Here is a 16,394-nt window from a genome sequence, read left to right on the forward strand (position 1 = left end):
AGGATTCTTGAGGATTTGACTGGACCATGGTACCAGGTTAAGGAGAAGGGGATAATAACTAATTGGGGCTCAGCATGAAAGGAATTAAAAAGTGTTTTGGTGAATTAGAGCGATTTTACAATTTTCCTGGCCTAGAAAAGTATGAAGTAGGTTCTTTAGTGTCCAGTCTGAAAATATAGAGGCTGGCTCTTTTTTTATTCTCCAAAGCAATTGGGAGGGCCAAAAATAAGTCATTTGAGGCACAGCTGAACAACTCATTTGTTCTTTCTTGGTAAGAGAAAATCATGGAAAATTGAAGGGAGAACTCTCAAAGGAATACAGAGCCTAAGGTGAAGGCTGAAGGGGAGGAAAAACAGGGCAGAATGAGAACTATAGGAGGTACACAGGCGTTTAGGTGAATGCTTGACATTTTTGTGCTTAACCACATTGGTAAGTTCCAGGCCTCCCTCCCCCTTTACTACTGCAGCAAGTCTTCTTGGGCCCCCAAGTTGGTTCTACTGACTTGTTGGCAAAGATTAAATAGCTAAAGTTACTGCACAGCTACTGAAGCTTAATCGTTTTTTACAAAATACTCTACTCTGTATAGTTTAGAGCGTTATGAAGTGTAATAAACAAAGCTGAAGCTGTATTTGTCAAAGTGCGTGCATACAACCTTTTAAAAAATTCTGTACCTGTAATAAATATATCTTGCTGCTTAATTCATAGCATTTGATAACTGGAAGCAACTCCTCTCTCATAGACTTATGACTTACACAGATTCCTCTTCTCCTCAGGGTGTTTGAGGAAAGGTACTTTCACCCGAATCTTCTGGTGCATTTTTCAGGTCTTCCCAGGAAACTGGCAGGTTGTTGAGCTGGCTGTTGTTGAGTCGTGTCTGACTCTTCATGAAAACCCCATTCGGGTTTGCTGTTTCTGTCTCCAGCTCATTTTACAGATGAGGAAATTGAGGCAAATAGGGTTAAGTAAGACTTACCTAGGGTCACACAGCTGGCAAGTGTCCGAGGCCAGATTTGAACTCAGGGAGATGAGTCTTCCTGATTTCAGGCCTGGCGCTCTATCCACTGCACCACCTGGCTGCCCTGATGTCAGGTAGTGAGCATTAACTCCTCTAAGTAATAGGGGAGGTGGGGGGTGGTATGGGGCAGAAACGACGGTGTACAGCTGGACAGCCAGTTGTACAAGTTATTCTGGCTCTGGGGCCAGAGCTCTGACACAATCAAGCTGTGTGCAAGTGTTGCATTCCTATGCCGAGATGAAGGGAACCAGATCACAGAGGGCAAGGAAAGGAGAGTGCCTTTTGGTATCTTCAAGGCAGTTAAATGTAAGCAAATAACCGATTAGATGAAAACAAGTTGTGGGGTATTTTGTGGAAGAGTTTTTTTTTTATGTGTGTGTGTGTGTGTATTTGAAGAAAATGCAGATGTTGGATCCTAGGTGTTTTGTCTTTATACACCTGGCAATTAGTAGCATGTTGGCCTAGTCCCTAACTGTCATCTTTGAATAAGACCAGAGAGGGCTCACTGGAGCCAGCACTACAGTCTGTTAAATAGGCTAGGGAGCTGTGCCCTGTGGCTTTCCTTTTATTGTACTGTGGTGGTTCCTGGAGTGGATACTTCCAACTTCCACATTGTTCTCTGTGTGATACAGTGAATAGAGAGCCTTCCTTACAGTGAGGAAGATCTGTGTTCAAAGCCTGTCTCTGACACCTCCGAGGAGGGGTGACTCTAGATGGTTTACATAATATCTTTGAGCCTCAGTTTCCTCATCCCAGAAGTAGAGATAATAATATCTGTAATACCTACCTCACAGAGTAGTTGGGAGTCCCACATGAAATACTTTACGTAAAGCCCTTTGCCAACTTCAAAGTGCTAAATAAATGTCACTTACTGTTGGTGTTAGTTTGTATTCTTCATCCTGCATCATGTCCATGGACTCTTGTCAAGAGGCCCTAACTCTCTGAAACCTTTACCATTTGCTGTTGGAGACAGTTTGTTTTGTTGCTACTTTTCCTGTGGATAATTGTAACTCAGTAATGAAGGATGGAAGAATATTATTTTTACAGTAGTGTTTAGTGTCTGATAGCTATTAGCCAAAAGGTACAAGTCCCTAATGAGGTACTGTAAATACATTTTATCTGTTCTATTACCTGCTGTTTCTTGAATATGTCCCTAAAGCATTTTAATCTTGTTTTTCATACTTGTCTCCAAGAGAGGGATTGTTCTTATTTGCAACTTTGGGGGATAATTACCACATTCATTAATTTCTGTTCTTTCCTTCCCCTCCATTTAGAACTGCTTCCTTGAGAAAATCTTTCCCTAAATCTACACTAGCAGGAGATAAGTCACTTGATTAAAAGGAAGCATTTTATCTCTCTCTCAGGACTATAACAAGAGAGACAAGTTCTCCTGAGTCCTGACTGATGATATGTGACTGCAGCTACTGTTGGAGCTATAACTAGGGCAGGTCAGCCAGGGCTTTGTGCAAGGGCAGTGAGAGAACTGCAGTCCTTACATACACACCCCCCCACCCCAGGATACTCTGCTTCTCCTCCCTCCCCCCCAGTTTAGCAAGAATAATTATTTAAAATGGGAAGGTACCACATAGAAGCTGGGTCAAAGCCTGTCCCCACCCTTCACTATCAAAGGTCTCAAGTCTATAGCAGGGTCTCTGTCTTGCCACCACTATTTTGCTCCCCTTCCTTAACTGAGTGGTCATTTATGGTTCTGGCTGCTCTTCCAAGCAAGCATAATCAATCAGCAAGTATTTATTATACACTGTGCTAGGCTCTGGGGATATAAGTACAAAGAAGGAAATAATCCCTACTTGCAATTCTAATGAGGGAGACAAGCGCATATAAAAATAAATACCGCATAAATATAAAGTTAATAAATAATGATATACAAAGTAGTTAAATACAGGGTAGTTTGGGAGACAGGCATGACAGTTGGAGGAAAGAGGAGATAACAAGAATTTAAGTGCCTACTGTGTGCCAGAGACTGCTAAGTGGAGAGGCTTCGTGTAGAAGATGATGTCTCAGCTACATCTTAAAAGGAAGAGAGGGACTTTGAGGTGGAGGTAAGGAGGGGGTGCTTTCTAGGACTGAAGATGGGCAGTACAGAAGCACAAGATGGGGGATGGAGTGTTGTGTGTGAGGAACAGAGAAGGCCAATTTGTTTGGATTGCAGAGAGTGGAAGGAGGAGTAATGTCTAGGAAAGACAGGATGGGGCCAGGTTATATAGGGCTTTAAAAACTAAACAGAAGGCTGCTGGATCACATGAGCCACAAGACGGTGGACTAGACATGTTCTCTGATACCCACAACCTTTCAAAGTTGAATCAAAACAGATATTATGTGCCAAAGATAAAACAACTTTAGTCCTCTCCGTGGTCAGGGACACCCCAGAAACCAAAAAAAATTAAAAACAAAACGAAGAAACCCCCAGGAACTGCTGCTCATTTACCCTAAGTTCTCTTAGCACTTCTCCCCCACTTTTCATGATTCTGGCCACAAGGCTTAACCTGCAGAGCCAAGGACATGACCCTGGCTTATAGCAAAACCTACTCTTGCACTCTGATCCTCCCTCCCTCCTTTCTGGTGCTGTGGAGAAACTGACTGTAGGTGGCAGAAGTTGACTCGGGCCTTGGTAGCCCGCTTAACCACAGCCCTTCAGGAGCAAAAACCTGGAAGCACTGGTGCTGCAAAGCTTTGAATTGCTAGTGCTGGGGAAAACAGGCTCTGAACTGCTAGTGTCAGGCCAGAAAACTAAGGGACAGAGGGAGTAGGACAGGTCACCAGGACAGGTCACCCTGCCTGTGTCAAGCTATGCAGTATTCCACCATGCCTGAGGAAAAGAGCACAGCATCTGGTTGGAGCCAATTCTGACCACTCAAAAGTCAGTTTGGGTAGAGACCTTGGCTTGTGAACTATGAATTGCCCTGTGTGGAAGGGGGCTGAGCTGCTTTGAGAGCCAAATCCTAAGGAAACCACAATCAGAAGAGGGGGGAGGGGGGTAGGAGAGACTGAAAGTACCAAAAATATCAGGAAGAAGAAAATTCAAAGACATCGAATATAAATAGATAAATCAACAGGAAAAACAGTAACACAGAAGGTAAAGGTAGCCTCCGGATCTTAGTAAATGAATTCAGGAATCTATGAATAAATACTACAAAATAAAAGAAAATTATCTTATATTTGATGAGATAGAGGAGAACATGGAACCTCAACATGCTATTACTGATTGATTTGACAGAGAAATGAGAATTATGAGAATAGAATTTATGTCCTGTACAGCAAAAACAATGAACAGGATGGGAAAACCTTGAGTCTGCAATGGCAGACCTCACCAAAGAAACAAAAGAGAGAACAATAGATCTCAGATATACAGAAGTAAAGGACAGCCTACAAGAAGAGAAGTAAAAAGCAAAACCATCAAAAGAAAATATGATCATTGTGCATGCAGAACATACCGAACTCAAAGACAGGATGTGTAGAGGCAGCCTAAGAATCCTAGGTCTCCCAGAATAATGTGACAGGACAAAAAATCTTAATGCTATAATGAATGAAGTAACAAAAGAGAACTTCCCAGAACTTCTAAACATAGAAAATGAAATTCCAGTTGAAAGAATCAACAGATTTCTGCTAAAAAAACAAAAACAAAAACCCAAGGCTGTAAACTCCAAGACACAGAGTAGTAAAATTTAATAATTAAACTCAGAAACAACTTCTGGAAACCATCGGGTAAAAGACCTTTAAATATAAAGGAAAGGACATTTGAATAACTCAAGACACCCACTAGAAAAAGAGAAAGGAATGGAATAATGTGTTCTGAAGAGCACCGGAGTTCAGGATGCAGCCCATGGTGACCTGTCCTGCAGATCTGACTTTTAACCATAGAGGACAAAAGATGGGTGTTTAATAATGAAGAAGAATTTGAAACACTTTTAGGAAAAACTTCAGAAATGGAGAGATTATTTGCTTCTCAAACACCCCAAACAACAGAAATGTAGAAGTGAATAAATGCAACAGGCAGTAACAGTGATGACAGAGAGCCCAGTAAGAGACTTCTTTAGACAGGGAAGAAGCTGGAAATTTCGTAGAAGTAACTATGAAGAGATGGACAGGGGGCATTATGGACAGAACTTGATGACATCCTGCCTACAAGTGAATGCTTTTTTTGTGGGACTACATTACAACATGGGATGGTAGATAAAGGGGAGAAGACAGCAGGGATTTAGAGAAGTGTAAGTGATGTACAGGGGTCAAATCAAAGAATAGCAATGAGGCAAAGGCGACCTTTGTGGTCTCAGAGAAGAGCTACAGGGGAGTGGGTGAGGAAGAGGATGAAAGATTGGAACGGAAGGAGGCCTTACTTTGGAGGCAAGAGGGGGCTCCATTTGTGAATGATCCAAGCAGTGAAGAAAGACGGTCAGTGAAGGGAGATGAGGAATTTACACTGGATGAGGCCTGGGGACTTTGATGCTTGAAAAGTTTACTTTTCCTGGGAAGGGGGGTAATTGAAACCCTTGGGGACATGTGGCACCTGGAGGAATTGGAGAGCATGGACACGAGGAGGACATTTCTAGGCAAATATAGAAAGACAAGGTCAATAAGAGAGGATATGGGATCGGTGTTGGGCTGTGGAATCAAGGACAAGGTGAGGGAAGGGCCATCCCATGGGGCAGTGTCCTCTCTGATACCTAAATTATGTTCTGGAAGGGAGGCACAATGGAGGATTCCATGGGGCAGGCCCTACCAAACAGTGGCAGAAAGCATCTAAGGGGTGATAATGGATACTTAATGATTACCTTAGAAGCCTTGATTGCTTGAAGAATAAAGAACCAAATAATTATAGAGGTCATGAATCAGAGAATAAAGGTCTAGACTGAGTAAACAGACAGAGACGATGGATAAGGAAGACAGCAAGAGAAATCCTTTGTTGAAAGAGGTGCAAAAAAATGAAATTTAAAAACCTTAGTTTTTAAGAACTAAGACAGTACTTTAGAACAAGACTAGCTAAAGGTGGGGGGAGTATCACATGAGAAGAGACATCAGGGTGAGGGCAAGAGTCAGTGGGAACAGGGCCACCCTAAAAAAAAGTTAAAGTAACTGAAGGAACATAATACTGTGATTATAGTAGGAGAGGAAACTTGAGATTGAGAAGCTTCTACATAGACAATATTAATGCATCTAGCATAAGAAGGGAAGTTGTTGAATGGGAAAAAATAATCTTTGTATCAGTTTTCTTTAATAAAGTTTTAGTATCTAAGATATATAAACAATTTATACACACATATAAATATATGACTAATAGCCATTTAGGTACGTGGTCAAACGATATAAACAATTCTCAAAAGAGGAACTGCTAAGTATTCATAACCACATGAAAAAAATGCTCCAAATCACTAATAAGAGAAATGCAAATCAAAACAACCACGAGGTTTCACTTCTTACGCTGTCAATCGGTAAAATTGACAAAAAATGGCAGTAGGCAGTTGTTGGAGGGGCTGTGTAGAGAGAGATGAGCACACTAATACATTATTGGTGGATCTGTGGAATGGCACAACTATTTTGGAAGGCAGTTTGGAATTATGCAGATAAAATGACTAAAATATCTATACTTTTTGATTCAGAGACTTCTGTTATTGAGCTTATACCCCAAGGAAACTCTCAGTAAGAAAAATATCCCCCTATATTTCAAAATATTTGTAGCCAAGATTTGAAAACAAAGTATATACCCATCAGCTGTAGAGTTGCTAAACAAATTGTGGCGTATAACTATAATTGGATGTAAAAGGGGATGTGTGATGAATACAGAGAACCGTAGAAGGATCTACATGAACTGCAACATACGCAATAGCTGTGCCACCTCGGTGTGAATGGGAAGAACATCCCCAATCAATTACAACAAAGTGATAAAGATCAGGTGGGACTGTAACGAAGAGACGTCAGAAGACACCCCAGCCTACCCTTCGTGGGAGCGGGAGGTCTATAGGTGTTATGCACTAAATATGTTTTCAGACTTTTTATATTTGTCGATCCGTTCTGACTTTCCAAGACGGGTTGGAGAAGGGGTACAAAGGACATTATTATGGTGATGCAAAAACCAGAAAATATCAACAAAAACTTATTTTTAAAAATAAAAAACTAAACAAAAAAATTGATGTTTTTACCCAGAGGCAGTAAGAGCTGGGGAGATAATAAGCATGGGCAGATCTGCACTTGGCAGCAGTACGTAGGACGGACATGGGGCAGAGAGAACTTTGGAAGGTTGTTGAGGTGGGCCTCGCCAAAGTTGGTAGTTATGTGAATGGGAAGAAGGATTTAGATGGAAGAGATCTCTGGAAGGTAGAAATGGTAAGATTTGATAATTAATCGAATATACGGGATAAGATAGAGTGAGAAGTTGAGAACCAAAGATACCAGAAAGGCAGTGGTTGACTTTGACAGAAATATCGAAGTTTAGAAGAGGGAGATAAAAGCAATCCATTCTATTTCAGACATGTTGAGTTTGAGCTGTCTCCAGGACATTCCATTTGAAATGTCCAATTAAGCATTTGACTGTCTGGGACTAAAGCTCAGGTTAGAGGGCTTCCTTGGTTTTGTCCATTCGGGCCATTGGATGGTCAGAAAAGTTGGATCTAATGATGGTGAGTAGAAGGTTAGAACGTTCTGGATAGGAGGGTAGGCAATAGATATAAATCATATTCCAGCTTTCACTTCCCTTGACTACCCTTACTGTAAGGAGCTCTATTTGTTGCTTTCTAAACTTCACATGAGGCCTCAGCTTCAGTTCTCCTGTGGAACCTCCTCCAGCACCTGGGGCCTCCTTACCCTGAAGCATCCCTTTATCATGCTGGTCCCCTCCCATTGGTGAGCTCCATCCAGGGCTTCCATTTTGGGGAGAGACCCAGGCTAGCCAACCTTCATTTATTCAGGATGATTTGTAAATATATTCCTTCTGGTTATGGAATCATCCTGAAAATGGTGGGCTAGAAAAAAGCAATAGCGAGTCAGTTCAAACATGATGGTAGCAAAGTGATGTGCAGACAAAGGGGTGTAGGTGTGAGACAGACAGACAGAGAGAGAAGAAACTAGAAATTATGTGAATTTATTGGGATTTGGAAGGAGAGAAGAGCTTAATGGAAGCTGAATGGAAGAAAGGAGTTGGTGGAAAGACTTTCTAGATGTTAGTAGAGGAGAGAGAAAAGTGGTAGTACACCTGGGCTCATAGAAAACATAGAAGAATATGTTTAGCCTGAACCTGGTCTTGTGCCTGGATGACTTACTGTAAAAGGCCCTATTTCCTTGAGCACTGGGATATAGAGGAGTGTAGGACAGAGCCTCGGTGGCTTGAGGGTGGCATGATGTAGGAACTGAGAAGAAAAACTATAAAAAATTTCTCTGGAGTTCTCAGCCTTTCTTCTTTGTTGGGGAAAGCCTCTGGTGTTTCTTTTGAGACCCCAGAACTTAAGGGAATCTTTGAGCATCTGGTATTCAACACAGACACTCTCGCCTCCAGCTCCACTTTTTATACCTCATAACCCTTTCCCTTCTTTTTAAAATTCTTCACCTACTACCACTCCAACTCCTTCCTTCCCCATTTCAGCAACAAATGGAAATTTTTCGTGATAATGTGAAATCAATAGGAAAGCTTAGCCAAAAAAGAAAAACAGTAAGAAGTAAGGAACTCCTTTCTCTTCCCTTCCCCCCAACCAGGCAATATATAATTTCTAAGTTTTATATTTATATATATATATGTTAAAATATCCTTAGGGTTTCTTTTCCTTCTCTTTTGAAAGTCTTTCTATTAACCTAAATCTGACAGAGACACTTGTGGGAAGATAATTCAGTTTGGCGGAGCTTAAGCTCCATGTTGTGAGCTTTTTAATTTTCTTTTCGTCAGTGGTGTGTTGGAGAGCTGACAGATGAGTCTGAGCTCATAGGAACCCTGTTACTGACAGAGTTATCTTTGTGAATCTTGGTGTTTTCTCCTTGTACCTGTCTAATGAAAGCCAAATTAAATCAATTTTTAATCAATTTGATGAGTGAGGTTTTTTCTTCTCAAAAAGAAACCACAAGGTTCCCAAAGGTCTGGCTGCCCCGTTCCCCCCCCCCCCCAATCCTGTTCCCATTAGGCGTAACTTTAGGTTTGGTTGTTTTTTTTTAGGGGACTGATAAATTAGGGACAGTGGTCCTTTTGAAATTAGGCCAAGTCAGAGAATATGGAGGAAGAATCTTTCCCATCTGTCAAAACCCTCTCTCCCACCCCACCCCGCTTTTTTTCCACTTTTGTGGTTTAAGAGATAGAATTTAAGTAAGTGTCTCCTTCCCCTTCTATCTTCACCTGAGGTATTAGAGAAAAATTACTTCTTAAAGGTTAAAGGAAAGGGAGAGTCTTGGCTGTTTAGAAGGAAATAAAGTTCAGTTGAAGGTGTCATCTGGGGCAGACCACAATAGTGACTGAGGGAGGCTTAGAAAGGCATTGATAACCTCTCTTCTAGATCCCCAATTCCTGCTTTGGCATTTGTTTTGGGGAAAAGAAAAGTCTTCAGGGACAGTCAGCTAGTATTCTTTGTGCCTTCGTGTGATAAAATACATCTACATAATTTTTACTTGTTTAAATCTGTGAAGTTAAAAAATCCACTTGATTTCTCCGTGTTCTGCCATTCCCCCTTCTTCATTCTCCTTCCCTGTCACTTTATTTTCTTGGCTCTAAGTGTCCCCCTCTCTCCTCCCCACAGTTCCTTGAGTTGTTTCAAGCCTAGGTCCTAGGCTGTGGAGGGCAGTGATTTAGATACTTTATCGAGCTACAGCAAAATGGCCGAGTTGTGATTTGCCTTGTTGGAGAGAGAATACCAATCATATCACTGGATTGCAAATACCTTGAAGTATATTGGCCCACGGTACAGTTAGGCTTAGGACACATAGCTTTAATTTTGTTTTCCATTCTTTCCTTCTAGAGTGGCAGTGTGTTTGACCTCCCAGGGGTCAAATCCCTGCTGTTCAACATAATCTCTCCGACCTTGGATGGGAAAAGAGAGGGAGTAGAATTGAAGATGGATGCTCAGCAACATTTCATAGTTAATGTATATGGGGTGGGGAAGTCATGTTTTCTTTGCCTGTGCTTGATTACCATAATTATAGGTCTGACTTGGAGCTGCCAGAGAATAGACATCTTTAGGGAGCTCACAGAGAGCTCCAACTCAAGTTTCCTTCATGTAGCATTTGGATGGGACTTTTTCCTAATCTTAGGATCAAAGTGTGTTTAACTAGGACAACCTTAAAGACTCTTAGTATCCTGAAATAGTTGGTGTTTAGGGAACCATGGACTGAGCAAGTTAGGTAGAAGACCATCTTCTCTATTTCCTAGTTTAGGGTCTCTCTGACCAGGTTTAGCTTCTTTCTGATGGTCAGGTCATCCTAACAAAGCAGGGGGAGAGTTGGTAGGGGGCTGGCAGCTTGTTCCACAAGATAACAAGATGTTTCCAGGGGCTTGTCATGGATTGGGAGGAAACCTGACCTATTTGTACTTTTACATGGGAGAAGCAGTAGCAGTAGTTCTGCTCTGGGAAACTTGTGCTGTACCTTTTGTGAGCAGGATTTGGTATGGTTTCTGTTTTGTTGCAGGGACCATTCTTTGTATCTGATGTCCCTTGGTTTGTTAGAATTGCTTCTACTTTCCATTTTGTGGAGGGTGCTTCAGTTTGTAATGGTAATTAAGGTGGGACTTTTTTTTTTTTTTTTACTATTTTCTCTTGCTAAAGTAATCAAGTGCCTTTGATTAAGTCTTGCTAGGTGCTAAGCCCCAGGTCCACGCCCTTTTGCTGATTAGGTGTGAAGCCTTTGGGCCCTAAGAAGGGTATATGAATTCAGAGGCTAGCACTTTGTTTGGGGCTCTCACTTATGGAAGTGTTGTGTGATTTGACCAGACAAGACCCTGGGTAGCCATTGTTAAGGAGCCCCCCAGCTTTGAAAAAAAAAATCCAGTCGTTGGTACTTCTCTGATAACTTTGTATATCGGGGTTTGGTTGGACAGAAATGTTGATCCGTTTATATTGTCTCTGATTTCTGTTTGTATTTGCTCATAAGTTCAGGGTGCTGGCTTTTCCTCCTGAACTAAGTAAATGATATATGTGTGTTTGATTAAAGTAAGATTGTTAACCCCTTAAAGTTGCTTTCCTTAGAAAAGCAGATCAAAGACCCTGTGTTGGCAGCCCTTCTGTGTGCTGGTGTTATTGGCCTTACACAGCCACAGCAGCTGCTAGCATCATTGTTCTTACAGAATTCTGCATCAGCAGTGGCCTATTGGACATTTCAAACTGACCGTCCCAGTGGCATCTCACACTTAACATGTCTAAAAGAGACCTCACTAATTTTCCCCTTAAACTCAGCCCTCTGTCAATGTTCTCTTTCTGTTGAAGGAACCACTATTTTTTCAGTCTTCCAGGTTTGTAACCTCTGTATTTTCTTCAACTTCTTGTTCTCCTGAGTCTTACTTACCTAGTTAGTTGCCAAATCTTGCTTTTTCTAAACCTTTGCCTGACCTCTTCTCTCCACTCACAAAACTACCTACCACCTGGTAAAGGCTGTTAAAGGGTCCCCTGAACTTGTCTTGTTGAGTTACCATATTTTCCAGAAACACAGGACCTAGAACATGTCAAGGATGAAACTTCCCCAGAGCTGACATAATTTGTTGCACCCAAACTGGATTCCCTATGTGTCCTAGGGAGGCAAGACAGATACCAGTCAGCCTGTGCGGGGCTGGTATAATGCTTATGCAGCTGGGGTCCTTTGCAGATCAACGGGCCCTCCTGCCTTCATAGTTTAGCAGTTCCCAAGGAAAAAGAATGAGGCTTCTGCCATCACTTTGCTCCTCCTTGTGGGAGTGGTCTTGTCTTTTCCCCCCCTCCCACGTCACGCCCTTTCCTGGTATCCTCTCCTCCTTTTGTCCAGCTATGATAAAAATGTAAACTTCTGTAAAGACTGGGAGCTCTTTGGGTTCCACATGCATGTTTGTTTCTCTTGTAATAAACCTGCTTTTCACATATATCTTATGACATTGTGATTGCCTGTTGACACGCTTTAGTTCATGCGTTTATCACCCTCTATTGCCTAGGTTATTTCAACAGCCTCTTAATTGGCACCCCCTTTCTCAAGTCTCTCCATGCTGCATCCATCTTCTAGAAGTGTAGATCTGAACGTGGCACTCCCCTAGTCAGTAGCTCCAATGGTTCCTTTGTCTCTGGGATAAAATATAAACTCCTTTGTTTTCCAGTCTGTCTTTCCATCCTAATGGGAAAGGCCTTTTGCACAAAGTGGGACTTGTACTCAGTCTTAAAGGAACCCAGAAAGCTAGGAAAACACAGCACTTGAAGCACGGAGGACAGCCAGTGAAAAGGCCCATGCCTTTTCAGTCAGATGGTGGTATGTAGTTTAGAGGACCAACAAGAAAGTGAGTGTCACTGGATCATAGAGTTCCTGGAGAGGAGTAAAATGAAAGGTTATTGGAGAATTCCTCGACCTAGAGGTTCTAAGACCCTCCTGGGGAGTAATTTCTTCTACTTTGGTCCATTTGACTAGAGGTCAAAAGATGAGGAGACAAGGGAAAATGTTTAATAAGCAGCAACTGATTCGAAGTTGCCAGGTGGATAGTGAAGTCCTGGAACAGAGAGAAACAGTGATGGAAAGACAGACTGGCAACACACACACACACACACACACACACACACACACAGAGACAGTGATGGAAAGACAGACTGGCCACACACACCCCCCCCCCCCCCCCACACACACACAGAGACAGTGACGGAAAGACAGACTGGCCACACACACACCCACACACCCACACACACACACACAGAGACAGTGATGGAAAGACAGACTGGCCACACACACAGCCACACACCCACACACACACACAGAGACAGTGATGGAAAGACAGACTGGCAACACACACACACACACACACACACACACACACAGAGACAGTGAGGGAAAGGCAGACTGGCCACACACACACACACACACACAGAGGCAGTGACGGAAAGACAGACTGACTGGCCACACACACACACACACACACACACACACAGTTTTACATAGACTTATGGTGACATTACAAGGCAAAAAGGAAAGTTTAATTAGCCTTCCAGGTGAGGCTGCTTGGCCATTTTCCTTTTGGGAAGGTTCAGTAACAGGGACGCGATGTCACATGATTTTGGGGAGACCATGTTAACCTTAGACTTAAAATAACGTTGGGGTCTCAGGAGTTACTAAAGATCAGGTTTGTACCTATGAGTTGAAGTTTTCTCTATAGTTAATCTTATCAGAATTCTCTGGTTTTGGCATGAAATCTTGAAGATAGTGGGAATAAAATACCTGATGTTGAATAAAGGACTGCGTGAGGGTCTGTCTCTGTTTATACAACCATGTACCTCTGTTTCCTTGGTCTTTGAAGTTATTTTTCTAGGGAGTGTATGTTTCTCCTAAACTCACAGTATGTGCGTAGGTTAACCTACCTCCTTCATGACTGGAAAAGTAGAAAGGGACCAGGTTGTAAAGACTTCAAAAGCCAAACACAGGATTGTACATTTGGTCTTGGAGGTAATCGAGTGGCACAGGAATTTATTGATTGGGGGGAAGGGAGGGGAAGTTTGACATGGTTAAACCTGTGCTTTAAGAAGATCACTTTGGTGACCTTGGGCAAGTCACTTAAACCCAATTGCCCTGCCTTCCCCCCTGCAAAAAAAAAAAAAAAAGATCTCTTTGGCAGCTGAGTGGAAGATGAACTAGCTAGGGAGGGAGTCCAACCAGCAGGTTATTGCACTAGATGAAGGCTTCAACCAGAGTGACAGCTGTGTGAACAGAGAGAAATGTATTGACAAGACTTGCAGTGATCAGTGCTAGTACATCCAGGTCTGGTGTCCTAGACCAGAGGTGTCAGACATAGCCGGCAACACTCCTGAGTCTATCTATCCAAAACCAGATTAAAATGTAATTGGGAAATATTTAACAAAATAAATAAAAATACAGTAGAACATAGATAATGTTAATATGTGGTTTTCTAAGTCAGTATGCAGCCCTCAGGGATCCTTATGTATAATTTAGTAGCTCCTTTCCTATTTGAGTTTGATACCACTGCCCTAGAGAATAATAGAGAAGTTTAGAAGAAGGGAAGAGTTTGGGAGAGAAAGATGAATTCTGTTTTGTATATGTTGAGTTTGAGATGTCTGTGTATGAGACATTAGTTTGAGATGTCCAATAGGCAGGTTGGTCATTCAAGATTGGAGGTCAGGAGACAGGTTAGGGATGAATAAATAGATCTGAGAATTGTCTGCTCAGAGGTGACCAAAATGAGTTCCTCCTTTTATCAAAGACAGACCATTAAAAAAAACAACTGACACAGTAACCTCAACCTTTCTATCTTTCCAATCTTTTTACATATTCCTGTATGGAATCATATTTAAAAAAATTTCTTCTTTGGTTTCTCTAGAAATTATGGTTTTTTTCTCTAAAGTTAATGTTTTTTCTGCTTTTAAAAATTTTTCTCTGGACTAATGGGAAAATCCCCTTGAATGGATTCCCTGCAGGAAAAAAAATAGGTGAATGGATCAAGGATGATAACATAAAATTGATCTAGATGCTTCCAAGGGCAGTGTTTCTCCCCCTCTCTTCAAAGGAATTAGACCAGAGTTCAGCTCTTGAGAAGAACCCTCTTCTATTCAGAAAGGCACTTGCTTGACTTTTCTTCAGTTTGGAGTCTAGATGTGAATGTTGATCAGCGGGAGGATTCCTGGAGGAAAATGGTCAAGAAAAAGGCATAGAGATGTAGTCACTCGATGTTAGTTAATCCAGACTGGGCTGTGTCTTTTCTTTATTCCACATTCATATGAATGTTACTTGAAGTTCCTTGGGGAGATAGTCTTGTCAGGAAGGTTTTGGAGACTATGCCAGTTTGGGCATCTTGCTCTCCTAGCTAGAAATGACTTAGATATCAATCGATGCAATATTAAATAAAATTTTTCTTAGAGATTTGAGCCTTAATCACAGAGTATGGCATTAGTGTTAATTTCTTTATAGTTTTGCCATCCTGGCCTACTTGCTTTTTTCACAGATGACATTGCATTATCATTTACCATTCCTGTACACTGGTGGTGGGCATGATCCCTGCTCTAGAAAGCTAAATCCTCCCTTTCCAGTGCCTTAAATTCTACTCCTTGGTGTAATGGTATGAAAACACCCCTCCTTGTCATAGAAGAGGAGAGAAGGAAAGAGACAGAAATAGAGAGCTAACAGTGTTGAATGGTATCAGGCTGGGCTTAGACTCTTATTGTCATCTGCTAGGCCTTCCCCCCTCCCCCTATCCCCACATACTTTGGGTCCAGGTAGCCCGTTGTGGTTTGAGGTTAGATTGTCCGTAGTTACTTTTTCAGGCGCTTGTCACTTGCTTGTCACATTTGTTTGAGCTATTAAGAACCTGAAAGCACCTCCAGAAGCCACACCAGAGTAAACCACACTGGTCTCTTTAGTCAGGTGTTAAGTGTCCAGGCAAGCACGGCACATCCTCTGAATTTGAGGTGGCCGTAGAAATGAGAATGGTCTCAGGCTTTCTCGACAGTTTCAGGGAGCTGAATCTTGGCTAACTTTCCTAGCCAATCTTGATGACTGATTTAGATGTTGGACTATTTGTTCTCCCCAGCATGCTTCCAGAAGGGTCCTGATCTTTTTGTGAACTCCTTTGCTTTTTTTCCTGCTTGCTCAGCAGGTTATCTAGATTGGAAAGCTACCAAGCCCTTTGCGCAAATCTCTCTCTGGGTTGGGTCCGCTATGCTTCTTATTTTAAATGTTTTTGGTGTGGATGTGGAGGCACAACTAGCAAGTGATTAGTATGAAGGGTCTCGGAGGGCTTTTGTGTTTTCCCAGTTGCCCACCACCTTTCTGTGAGCCACAACCCGGACATTTGGTTTGTTTGAAACAATTGGATTTTGCCTACTTGTTTATCAGAACGATTGCTTTTCAGTGAGGAGGGTTTGTGATGTTGACTGTGCTTGCTTTACAAAGTGCTTTCCTGTATGGTGTAATGAACCAGAGGCTGCAGTAGCAGTTTTATGGACAGTCACACAGGGTAAAATCACCAAGAAGTGAAATAGAATGGAATAAATGAATGGAAATGCCTCCTGCGGAGGGGAATGGCAAGCTCCTTCAGTTTCAGATGACTAGGAATTGGGGGGACGTAAGCAGCCCAGATAAGGAGCAAGGGAAGTTGGATGCTTGCAGGGGCTAGTAAAGTGTCTAAAGAAATTGGGGTGGAATGGGGCAGCTGCTTCAAGGAAGAGGTGCTGAAAATTGGGTGTGAAGTGGCTTCCTTCCCCCTTTCCTCTCCTGAAATGACAGA

General features: G+C 42.1%; 1 protein-coding gene across 3 annotated transcripts in view; it reads left to right on the forward strand.

Moving 5' to 3' along the window:
• SIL1 (SIL1 nucleotide exchange factor) overlaps window positions 1-16,394 on the forward strand; it is a 268,621-nt gene that overhangs the window by 47,061 nt on the left and 205,166 nt on the right. The window lies entirely within an intron of this gene.

Source organism: Trichosurus vulpecula, chromosome 3 (assembly GCF_011100635.1).
Source record: "Trichosurus vulpecula isolate mTriVul1 chromosome 3, mTriVul1.pri, whole genome shotgun sequence".
Taxonomy (NCBI): Eukaryota; Metazoa; Chordata; class Mammalia; order Diprotodontia; family Phalangeridae; genus Trichosurus; species Trichosurus vulpecula.